Here is a 13601-nt window from a genome sequence, read left to right as displayed (position 1 = left end):
GAAAGAATTAGTATGCACTAGAGGGTACAGCAAAAATTAGCAAGGCAAAATTCTTCCTCTGAAGTTGTAAGTGTAATAACTTGGGTGCAAAATTTCACACATCCCTCACAGATATTTGAATAGATGCACATCTATTCTTCTGAAACATATCCCTGTTGTAAACACGTCTCCATCCCTGATCACTACCAGTAATAAGACTGAAGATTTTTCAAAGAATCCGAACTCCACAAGAGCCAGAAACTTCCCTCTGTTCCATTTCCACCTAGAACTCTTTTCTTTCCAGTGACAGACATGCAGTGATAGGTGTGAAGGCTAAAGATGTTCTACCATTCTGCCCTTATAAAATATCTGCTCAAGAACTCAAACGTCACCAGCCTTGTGATCATTCTATCTGGTATCAGATAAAAAAAAAAAATCTCATCACCTTACAGCAATTGTCTGTTTCTCTGGCAGTCTGCAGAAGACTTATTATATTCCAGACAATACTGCAGTGAAGACCCAAACTGCTCCAGTTGGGAAAGGAGAAAGGAGGAGGGGAAAGGAGAAAAAAAGAGAGTCAAGATAGTTCTTGAAGTATTATTACTTACTACAGAGTTGAAAAGTCTGCTTACATAAGGGAAAATAAGTTAAAAGGCAGCATATGCCATCACTGACCATGGCACATGTGATAGACTAAACATATATTGATGCAATAAAACTTCAGGAAAGCAAACACATGACATTTTAAACAATCTATCCAATAGCACACTCACATCTGTGCTATTTTTTTATTATGAAGCACTTCTGTGAAATGCTTGACTGAACATTATTTGTTTATTCACAGCTGAAGAACCAAACAGTTTTTCTTTAAGAAGAACATCCCACTCTCTGGCTTTTGTACTTCTTAAGCTTTTTATTAAAAACACAATTATATTAGCACTGATAATCAAGAAGTAGAATAGAGTACTCAAGCAAGAAATCTGACCATGTAGTAAATTATCTCAGATATTCAGTCTGCACACACTCAAAATACAAAACTGTTTATATGGCATAATTAAGTACACAAAGATCAGAACAATCTTGAATAGAAAGCAGAACAAAAAGCAAATACTCAGTAAATGGAACACAAGTTTTTCTGTTGAGTAGGTTTGACTGACAGCATCTTCCCTTCCTATCTTGTCCCCATCCTTCCTTGCTCCACTCACCCTCAGAATGTCAGTCCATGCTGAAGTGGCTGAGAAAACAGTGAAATAAAAACATATTGTCAAAGGAAGGAAGAAAATTCAATTGCCACCTTTGCCCAGCTGTCACCATACCAGTCTTACCCACTTGTCCCTGATAAATTCTAGTTTCTTTAAAATCTTGCCAATCTACAAGACATACCAAGCTGATGAAAGAAACGATCATACAAGATAGCTGCCAGGCTCAAAACAGGCCATCTTCATGCAACCAAAGACACATATCAAATGGTATCAAGGGATGAATTTAACTGGCTCCAGCATCATCCTTGCATGGCAAGAACATGATGTTATTTGCTGCTCTGTAATTTTTGGATGTTATCCACCTATTGCTTGATGCCTCTGGAACAGAGCATCTGCCCAGATGACTAATGCCAACTCCCACAGTAAAGCAGAGAAGACAACACTTGAGATGCTATGCAAGAACAATACAGAGAACAAAGAAAACATTTTCATATCACACTTTAAAGCCAGAAGAATGACACATCCCATTTCTTTCCTTCCTCTAGAGACTTCTCTCTAATCATTACTCAATAATGCCTGGTGGCAAAACTCTTTGTTTTTTTCTGTTTGTCAAGGACAATTACTATAATTTCTTTCTCATACACAACTTTACCAGATGATGGTAGAGTTTTTTAACAAAAATTTGAACACTGCAGCATGTATTGCTCCAACAGTAAAAATGAAGCAGAAGTGAGTCACAACTCTTCTGAACGCAGAGTACAAAAAATCTAGTAAAAACTCTGTATGGAAATACCACAAGGATTGACTTTACTTAACTACACGTTCCTTGTAGCCAGTCTATATAGAGACATGACTGAGAAAACACACTATTAATCAGAACAACCACAAAATAATGTGTTACTATTGCCAAATACTCTAGTTCCAGTTCACCGAATACATACACACCTGTGTAGATTATTTTATATTATCAATATGCTCACTCACTTCTGGTTATTTATCCTGCAATCACCTGTTGAATGTTGAAACTCATCCTTACTACTTGAGCAGCTCCACTGACCACAGTTCAGTTTACCTGCTCACCATAGTACTGTTGCTGAAGAACAGAAGACTCTTATCCTTGATGCGCATGTTGTTTTACTATTAATGTATTAAAACAATTAAGCCTACCTAGTGTTCCTGGGAAAAGATGATCATGCTTTTTCAGTGAGTGACTGTCATGCATACTGCACTGGCAGGTGTGTGTCCCAAGTCTTCCCAGCGCTACCACAGAGCATGCAAGCACTGGACTCCGGTTTCCTACCCTTAGACTTTGGGATTGAATCAGGGTGTTCTTTTTGAAAACCACAGTCCAATTCATTAGCCAAAAAAGGAGCTTCTGGGTCAGGCTCCCTCACTCCAAAGCTTATGCAGCTTGGATACTACTATCAGACTGTCCAAACTTCTATTAGTTACTCTCTCTGAGGTAAGGGAGGAAGCTTCATGCAGTGCCTCATTGTGAGGAAGATTGCTGCTCTAATACAAAGATAAATGGAATTTCTGCAGTTCTCTTTGCCCTCACCTCTCAAATCAGTCTCAATGGTGGCACATGCAGAATGATGCTTTGTCAAAGTGCAGTGTGTTCTAAGCAAGCAAGCCAATGATCAACAGATAGTTGGGTGTTTTGAAAGACATGCCACAATGTCTGGGGGTAAGCCAAATTCCTTCCTTCCCGCAGAAAAAGTTTATAAAAAAACCCAACAAAATCCAATGAATTTCAGATATAACAATCCAAAGCTACATGAAAGTCTAATAATAAGGGACACAATAGATGACATACTGTAAGAGAAGCTCTTCATTAATATACTACATACAGTAGCTTGAAATGCAGTCTTGATTTTAACAGCTACATTGAAGTGATTTTTGAAAGCAGTGGACAGTTCATACCAAAATAAGAATTAAACATTTTCTTCCTTCTAAAGAATCTGTAGTAAATGGTATGACAGCTGTGTCTTTCTCCCTGTACACCAGATATGCTTAGCTAAATGTAAAGAGAGAAGTCCAAAAGTCAACCTGATATCTTACTTCTCTTGGATCATCACTATATTTCAATAAAGATGTTTCTAGGCAACCTACATCTTCTGTTTCTCCTGCATAGCCACTCTGGATGAAAATCATGTACCCATTTACACCTGGGAAAGCAAGGTAGTCTCTGACATATTTAAGTAACTGAAATGGAGCATCAGGGTAGAAAAAGCCAGCCTAGTTTTACTTGTACATTGATGATTCGTTAGAAAAGCGGAAAAGTATCAATCCATTTCTGATCTCCTACCAGTCTATCCGAGATGCCAGGGGCAGGATTTACAGCTGTGGTACACATACAACACACTCATGAAACAATAAAAGTGTATAAGGAGAGAGAGAACACATAGAAGGAAATTCTTTATACTTCATTGAAATTGTTGGCATTTCCTTTGACTGTCAGCATCATGCCCAGTGATGGACGGTCACTCCCCTTGTCATCCCAGTGACGGGTAGATTAGTGTCTATTGGTACAAGATGTTCATCTTTACTTCCTCAGGATAACTACAGAGACCACGGCAATGGAGCAAGGAAGAAAATGGCACAATATGATGTTGCATTAGACTGATTAAATAGATGGTCAAACACTATGCACCCCATGCAGACCAGAAGGATAGTAATCCACGGGACACAAGGGTGTTTGCAAGACAGACTGACCTAAGCCCTATTATGAACAGATTTTAACTCACTGGAAACTTTACAAGGTATTCAGGTTGCATTTACAAAGTACATAGCTGTAGGGGGTTTTTTTAACTCTTTAATCTTTGAAAATTACTTTTCTCTTTCTTTCATGCATGCAAACCCCTTCAAATGCAAGATGTTCAGATCATGAACGTCAAACCCTGCCTAGAAAGTCACCTAAACACTATGGAGCAGACTTGCTCACATTCACCTAAATAATTCAAGTATGTTCAAAACAAAGGAAGAGCCTGCTTTCTGTCTTTCTCAAAAAAAGAAGAAATTAAAAAAACAAACCAGTATTTAAAACCCTGAAGACTTGAAACATTATCATTCACAGACAACTCTGGCCACCTTCCTTCTGAAATCAAGAGAGCCTTTGACAGACCACCCACAACTATGATCAATCTTTGGCTAAATCTGCTTAAGATTGCTAAACCAGAATCAGATCCTGACATGGGATAAACACTACAGCCTGCAAACTTTATGCACAACAATTGACATATGGGTTTCTGATTTTTCCCTGTAAAGGATAAAGAGCATAGTAGAACTGAGCAAGGTGTTTCATGTAGTGGTAGCACAAATTTCAGCACTGCACAGAGAAGCAGTGACAGAGTTAAAGAGAAAATTTCACCTGTCAACTAAACTTGAAATTCATCTGAAATAACACAGTTACATACTTGGCTTTGTAACAATGAGCATAAAGAATATATTACAAAGCTAACAAGATTTACCAGCATCAGCTAGGGATGTCAGCAGTCTTGAACAGTCCTTTGTCAATGGACAGCGTCAGGTTGGATTTAGCACCATCTCTCCTGGTCAAAACAGTTACCTTTTTGTCAGGCCTACTTTAAATCCATGATGCACAGACAAAACATGAAGTAACTGAATGTTCTTAACAGTCTGCAGAATACGCTAACCTGGAGACAACACCTTGATCATCTACGGTTATCCATTTTATTTCAACTACGACTGATAGTTCTTCATGTTCTCTTCTCGTAGCCTACAAAACAAGATGAATTGCCAAGCATGATTCTCCTTCTGGAGGACAGCAAAGGCTCCTGTTTAGTTGCTTCAAATCCCATCATGTAACACAAAATCTAGAGGCATAAAACTAGCTAAGGAACAAAGAAGCCAGGAAAAGATGAACGAACAAATCCACGACACTCAACTTAACTGTCATCAAGGCATTTATATCACTCCAAATGGATTCCAAAGCAAAACTAAGCTTTTCTTTTTAAAGTGGTGTCATTACTTCTCCAAGCCTCACCTATTTCTCAGTTTGCACAACAGCAGGCATTTACAGAAGTCCAACCAGCTGCATTACAAAACACACATCTGAAATGAAGCTCAGGATAAAATCTGCAGAGAGAACCAAGACTTAAAAATCTCAACCTCATAGATGGTGTGTAGGAGTTCGAAAAAAGCACTTCTAAATCTGTTACCTTTCCTGTGAATGATGAGCACATCACCCCTTCCAAAAAGAGACTATGAAGGAAACATTATGCTGATGACTGTGAAAAGCAAGTTCACTGCTCTGGTTTAAACAACAGGTCAGCTATATGGAAACACATGATAACCCCCAAAGCTACTAGAATAGCCATTACTTATTGTTTTAAAAAGTAAAGACCTTAAATTTATTTGAACTAATTATGTTTGAAAACCAAAAATCCTCATTTCAAGAAGCAGTTTTATGAATTACAAGCTAACAAAAGGAAACTACTGACATAAACAAAACTCCTAGTAAAAGTTTCCATCTTTCACCTGTAGGACTGGCAATCCTGTCTATCACAACAGCTAGCACTAATCCATCCTGTCCTTGCCCTTAAAATTGCCAAATTTATTTTTGTTTTTACTGCTACGCAAGCAGACACTCATAAAAGGGCAGCACATAGCCTCACTGCATCCTGTGGACAAGGAAGAGCATTTAGCAGCTAAATACATTGACCCAGCACCATCAAACACAGAAAATGCACTTCAGACAAATTTCTAAGACCATGGTGGGGATGAGAAAGATGGGGGAAACCTTTCTATAATTTGAGGAACAGTGCAGAACACATTAATATTTTTATCAGCTTTCCAGTGACTTTTCTCTTGACCTATTAGAATAATATTCTCCAGAGAGGGAAATGAATTCAGCCTCCAGCTCTGTTTGATCTCTGATCATTCTCTACAAAATCATTTACATACAGTACGTCTATTTGAACTCTGTTGGTTACATCTTGAGATATTTGTAAGATGAAATATAGCATGCAGAAAATTAAAAGCGACCCAACCATTAAAACTGATGCTACTAGAAATGTGAAAAGAAGCATTTGTTCAGATTAGCTACACAAAGAATTAGTAAGTCAGACAGGGGTTAAACAAGCATTTTAGAGTGCAGTTCTTACATGTTTAAGATATGATGGGTGTTAAGTAATGAACTGAAGTGTTTGATGCCACAGTGTAATGTTATTATATTAACTGCCATAAGTACACTCATCAGACAAAGCGTTTCACGCACACATTATCATCTAAAAATTGCATTAGGGATATAAATTCTACCAAACTAGCCAGTGACAGCATACATGCTTAGAATTAGACCATACATTTCAACACCTTTGAAGTCTTAACTGATTATAAATTATTAGCTTAATTAATGATAAATATGTCACATTAGAGGCAATATGAAACTCATAGTCAGTCCTCAATACTAGAATCTTACAGCTAATACTAGGTTTTACAGCTTCCAGCCTTCTCCCTAAAAATTTACACAAAATTAAGAGACACTCCAAGGCTTAGAAGTGTTCTCTACCCTAGCTCAATTGCCCATGTAACTTCCTTCCACATGCATATTTTGCATTTCCAGCTGCAAAACTAATCTTCTTTAAATATGATAGTTTGTTTCAACCACTGGCATCTTCCTTTCTTCAGCCTGAATGGACACTCCCTTTTAGAAATATTGTCTCTATAGTTAAGAACACATTTCCCATTAGTGACAGTCACCCTAACACCCTAATTGATTTTTTTTTCACACCATTCCAGGGTAATGCTTGTCTGTTTAGACCAAAGTGCATCCTTTGGGCCCTAAAACTATCACAGGGGGTTAGTAATAAAAAAAAAAAAAAAACACATACCTTCTTTACGTATAATAGCACATGAAGAAAGGATTACATTTCACAATGAAAAGGTACAGCAAAGGTCAGCTAAAAAAAGCCTAGAGCCTTGGCTTTGTTCCAGAGCCCCAGAAAAAAAATAATATCTTGCATGGCTCACATAATACTGGCAGGGTATCTGCTGCTTTAAGTGATCCCCTTCTACACAAGATGAAGTGAAAGGTGGGACGGAGGGATTAAGCAGCTTCAAAGGCATAAATTCTGTTTTATACGCATCTGAAGAAAGCGCAGTTGCAGACTGGTCCATTCTGTTTGTAGCTCACCTACTAAGTAGGGCAAAAGTAGTTAGTTATTAGCTATGCCTCCGTATCTTGAGCTTCATTATGACCTTTCTGACCCAAGTCTGGCAAACCTCCTTGGCACATGCTAACAAGGCACAAGCAAGCTCTGAAAGCTAACACAGAAAGCCCAGAGCAATCAATATACCCAATACATTTCAGAACCAGGTTCTCTGCCTGCTTCACTCTTGCAAAAAGGATAGGTTTTTTAGAGGACAACTTTCGCAGCTTACACCTCCAGTTTCCTCACAAGGAATATTTTGCATTAGACAAGCTGCTGGCAGAAAAAAGGTTTGCAATCCAAAATTTCAGATGCATTTCTGAGGCATTCAATGCAGCTTTCTCCAGTAACAAATTCCAGAATCCAGCTACATCACAGAAGCTTTTGAAACACTTTGAGACAAGTATTTAAAAACTGAAAAATTATTAACAGTAACCTTTAAATAGGCCATTTAACTTTCTCTAAAGGACAGATTTAACACAGCTGAAAACAGGTAAGAACCAGACAGCTTAATGACAGTTTACTGTAGAAAAGCTGGGTCATCTTTTTCATTATCTGCTAGCAGCTTTGAATAAGACCCCGATATCCACAGGCTATGTACAAGCTTTTACCCATTAATCTATAGATTCCTCAGGAATTTCTGAGTGGTCAAAATAGCCACCAAAATTATGTACATCATATGCCACTGGTACTTGCTGATTATTGCTAATCCTCACCTAAACTTCCTTTCTACTAATAGTAATAATAGCAGGCCAAGTAATTAGGTAATCCTAATAAAAGCATTCTGCCTTCTTTCTTTCTTCCTCCCTCTCCTCTTAAACTACAGGTGGGGTTTATTTGGTTTTGTTTTTATGAGATTACATTGGATTGATGTTCTGAATATATCTGAAAACTTAGATTAATTATTTCTCCATAGAGAGGCATTTCCTCCACTCTTTGGTACTCAATCATTTTTGAAGTTTATGCAATCCTGATCACCACATCAATTCAGGACCTCAATTTGCCACTCATACCCGTTAAGCATCCCACTGCAGTGCTTTGCTGAATAGAGAACTGGCAGACACAAACACATGTTGCAGCGCTTTGCCAAGATGTCACTTCAGCACCATAAACTTTCACTACTAGCTAAAAAATCCTGTCAGCTGCAATGTTTGGCTTTTACAATATCAGCAAATGGAACAGTTATCACTACAAATCCCCTGAAAATAGACTTCTGGATAGGCACTGAATTAATCACACGTGAGCTCCTAACCTTTCACTGTTTACACACTTCATCTTGGCCAGCAGATGAAAAACACCGAAACATGGCAGAAGACACTAGGGAGACCATTATTGTAACCCAGTAATGTCTGCAAGCTTATAGAACCTCTACCTTAAGTTTCAGAAAAATGTCATTATTAAGTTTGTCAAACTATCATGAGTTACATAAAACTATTTCCTATCTTTCACACAACACTGGGCATGAATAATAGTCAGTGTGAATATGAACCATCCCCAAACAAACTTCAACATATTCCTTTCAGCAAGCAGCATCTTCCTGAATATTTAACATGGAATTGGCAACTATGTGGAGCAGGGGAGAAAAAAACCCCATTTTTTCTCAGTACTGCATGAAATCCCACAGATGAATTCACAGGAAAGACTAGGACATTCTGAAACAGAACCAGTTCCATGTTAGTTTGGGAGACTTGCATAATGCAAGAGCCATACATACGTAAGGGAGACAAACACAGCAGCCCGGAACATGCTACAAGGGTATATTAGGTTAGTTACAAAGAAAATTTGAGATGGCGGACATGAGGTGGAAGGGACACTGGAGTAAAGAACACAAGAGGGAAGAAAAAAGCATAGACTACTGACATGCACTTATAGTAAATGCAAAAGTCAGTCTCCTGGCAAAAGGACGGGGAAAGTCTTCTGCTTCTCTAAGTTAAAAAAAAAAAGAAAAATCGTCTTCTGCTCTTTGTAGATATTACAAATATCGTCATTATCATGACACATGAACAATTCCTAGTGGACAATGTGTTCACACTTCTATCAACTAGCAAACAATTCTTGTTCTTGGAGACAGAGGAGAACAGGAACATGTAGTTTAGGGATGAGAGTACTTTATTTCTCCAGGGTCAAAGCTAAATCTGCTGTTGAGCAGCTGCTAGAAAACAAAGATCAATACGATGCCATCCAAAAGCTCCTCAACTTAATTGCTCCATAGGTAATGAGGAATACATTATGGTCAGAAGTAGTGAAGGCAGCAGGTAGATCCTCAACACCAGTCTGCACTAAAATGTCACCTCACAGCATGAAAGCCATTAGGAAACCAGGAAAACTCAGAAGACCTTTGTATTAAGACGGTATTTGTTCCTGAATTAATGAAAAGCAAGTCCCTCAAAAACATTTAGATAATACCACACACGTTTTCTATCCTTGTGACTCAAGCTCTACTTGAGCAATATATGCCAATGCACAGAAATGCTTTGACACAGACATAGTCTTCCTTTAAATGCTGCTATTTTGCCCTCTGAGAAGAAAATACTGACAAGAAGGGTCCTACCAAAACAAATCAGTCCAGCTACGCTGCAATCAGATATGTCAGTTCACTGACAGTCTCATTTCCTTCATCAATTCAAAGAAACAGCTAGCAAATGCTTACTCTTAAAACGGGTCTTCTGTGATTCAGCTCCTGAGCAATGTGGATCCCCTAATGGGGAATCTCTCCTCATGCTTCCACTCTCAATCCATCTACATGCATTAAAAAAGGAAACATGGCTAATTGCTGCTAAATATCCTTTCTGTTTTGCAGCAGTCACTCATACATTATGCATAGATCAAGAAATAAACCAGTAAAACCTACCTCAAACTATGTGCTCTTAGTGTGTTATGATTTAAATAGAAATTTAAAAGCAAGGCCTTCTTCTAAACATCATCTAAAACACTTTGGCTTCCTCAAGGAAGATTTACTGTCTGCTAGTTATCCTACCACAAACTACAATATACAATCTTTCCAACCTACTGCTGTAATTGCATCTACAGATCAAGCAAGACCATCACATCAGAACCATGGTTTGGTTCATCCTGAACAACCAAAAATCCCACCCCTCTGCATTGCAGTGCAAGGCAGAACTGGCATCGCTTCGCTCAAGTGTAGAAGGTTAGACCTGTGGCTGCTTGGCAGACTTGCTAGGGAGCTACAGGACATACACTTAATGAAAAGCTTACCTATTCTCTACTGTGACCTTCTACAAGAGCCATAAATGACAAGAAGTACTTGAGGAGAGCTTGCTCCACCCCTGGAGCTTGCTTATTTTAGTGTTTACAGAAAAGCAACAACTTCAGAGATTAACTGGGTGGAGGTTATTTCTGCACTTGCCATGCCAAAATCTTAAAGTTTCTTTGCTTAATTGAAGACTTGACTTCTTTCTTATAAGTTCTAGGGGAAATTAATAAACCTGTTTATTCCAACAAATAACAATAGTTTAAGTTTCATATAACTCGCACTTCCTGTCCTGCTTTTCAATGGTGTCTTAGCCTTTTGGGTCACCAGTTGGGCAATAGCATGAAATGTAATGGAAAGATGGAAAAGCTCCCTAACTCCCTTTTCTGAAGAAATAGATTGGATGTCTCTGCTTAGTAGCTTATCCTTTCTGTTTCTGAGCTAAGCTTTTCAAGATTAATCCACTCATCTACAACCTGGAATCAAGATGGGAAAGAGTGATCCTTCAATGAGCCAAGCACTCTTGAGATAATACTGAGTGCAAAGATGAACAGAAAACTACAAGATACTCATACACTATCAAAACGAATGGTTCCACCTAACACAAAACTTTGCCATGATTAGACCTATTTCTGGAACCTTGTTTACAAAAAAATGCATTAAAAAAGTCTTAAAAGTTTCAAGAATTTTCCATGCAGTATGTCAGTACTGAGCTTTTTCAAGTACTAAGCAACGCATTTATATTGTATGCAGGTTGCAAGGGGGCTACTAAAACAGTGATGAGAACTATAACATTAGGCATTTAAACTTCAGGGATTGCTGCCTGTACAACTTCAGTAAAAGCTAAATATCAATCCTAAGTTACTAGTTATTTCCACATAATATTTCTACAGAAGGATTTCTAAACAGACCTCTGCATTTTTAAAATGTAAAGTGCAAAAACCAAAGATTTCCTATTCAGGTTTGGGTTTTTTTTTTTTCCTTTTTAAACTACAGATGTCAATTCCCACTGTTTTGGGAACACTAGCTAATCTTTGCAACAAGACAAAAAAATCAGTCTTTGAAAGACGAGATATCACTTGCGTTTCAAAACGGGCATTTAATAAAGTAGAAAAGAAACCTCCATTCTGCCACTGAAAAAGAGATGAATCTTCAGAGTCACTTAGAGGACTTGCATCCCATCTCCCAGTAACATTGCCCAGACGAATAAATAAATAAATAACAGCTGGCTGGAGTACACTGTGATGCATAGTATCTTAATAAAAACTTAGTTGCTCTCATTTAATAAAAATTAAAAGGTGTTTCATCATGTCTTTATTCTCAGTAGTACACAATGTCTCATGAACCTTCCCTGCAAAAAGGAGGAAAAAAACTTCTATGTATTGATATATTTGATTTATGGTGATTTCCCAAAGTGGATTCACCTTGGCTCTAAGCAATGTATAATGTTCAACAGAAAAGTTTGCTTGTTCACAAGACTAGCTACTCTCATGAAGGAAAGTAGTAACACAAGAAATACTCTATATCTGTGAGATCCGCTGCACTGAACATTTATGCTATGACACTGTTTGGCTTCTAAGAATTCCCAAGAAATACAGGCTCGGATACAGGGAAGAAGATACTGCAAAGTCCCCATCGCTTTCATTTTTCAAATTTGTTTTTCATATTAAATGCAACTAGCAAGAGCATTTAGTCAAATAATATTTTCTATAGCAAAAAAAGCCTAATTTAAAATTTAAAGTTTTTGTACTTGCAATCTTCTTTTTCCTTATAAGCTTGGTAATTGAACCAATGAGTTGTATTATTTGTGCTGTAGGTATATTATCTGCCTACATGTTATCTGCTATTATAACTGTATGCTTGTATTTACAGTGCAATTTACTTAAATTTACTGTAAATGTGTTGAATTAAGAGACACTCTAGAAAGAAAAAGGATTTAGCATATATAGATACCAAACACAATCTATACAGATCACAGATTGTAAACAGAGTAAGGACAAGACGTGCCACTGTATTTACTTTAGTAGGATCTACAACATTGAAAATCTGCCTAACTGTCTTTTCATGGTATTCAAAGTACAAGGCTGTGGGATAATATGCATATACATTATCCATGTTCTTTAATTTCACAGATGTGATTTTATTCTGTCACATGTCATCATGACTTGTATTTAGGCTTTACAATATACAGAACAGAATTATATGAAACTCGGAGATTTGCTTCATGCTTTATTATTATAAGGATCTACATGCATATATTAACATTAAGAAGAAAAATTTAGGTATTGTCAATATTAATATAGCTAATTGCTTATTACAGCAATGATGATCTTTATGACACTGAGCTTGAAGAGGTACGAACAAAAAAGAATATTCTCAGCATAAAACTACGAAAGTGCTTTAGTAGAAACTAAGACTGTTGTGGCCATGCCATATTCCTCTAGTCCCTGGCAATTCATTAGATACTTGATTTTGTAAATCTTCCACATAGCGTTTACAAAGGACCATGGCCATATCAAAACCAATGTTTTACTTACAGTTGACCAAAGAAGGACTAAAAGCCTCCAAGGAAAATTGCTATGAAAGGGAACAAAACTGCTTGTAAAAATGTTTTCAAGATCAATCCACCACAACAGAGTGAATGCCTACCACAACATAACACCCTTTTTCCCTCACCTCCCCAAATTAAAGCACCAATAGGATATATTAGACTGACAGGAACACATTTCAACAACAGATCAGTATAAAGAAGAGTTTTTAAGGATTCAATTTTAATAGGTCCTCTGGACACAAACTGGAAGCAGGACACACCATAGAACTTCTTCATGCTAAACCAATACGATACTCATATTTTTGTGCAAATACTAATGTTCTTCATAGTTCTATTTTTATCTAATATTTAGATGTTTATACAGAAAACAGCACAAAATAATATATCTCTTCTGGCTTATTTCTGTCTCCAAACAACACTATACACATTTTGGAAAGCGTCTTTCCCACCAGCTGTCTTTTCATCTAGTGTTAAATGGAAGAACATAA

At 37.4% G+C, this 13601-nt stretch overlaps 1 protein-coding gene across 1 annotated transcript in view; it reads right to left on the bottom strand.

The window, feature by feature from the left end:
- SNCA (synuclein alpha) overlaps positions 1-13601 on the bottom strand; it is a 65927-nt gene that overhangs the window by 37349 nt on the left and 14977 nt on the right. The gene's annotated exons all lie outside the window — the stretch shown is intronic.

The sequence above is a fragment of the Phaenicophaeus curvirostris genome, chromosome 4 (genome assembly GCF_032191515.1).
Source record: "Phaenicophaeus curvirostris isolate KB17595 chromosome 4, BPBGC_Pcur_1.0, whole genome shotgun sequence".
NCBI classification, from domain to species: Eukaryota; Metazoa; Chordata; class Aves; order Cuculiformes; family Cuculidae; genus Phaenicophaeus; species Phaenicophaeus curvirostris.
Note: the sequence above shows the minus strand (reverse complement) of the source record. Positions and strands in the feature narration are given on the sequence as shown.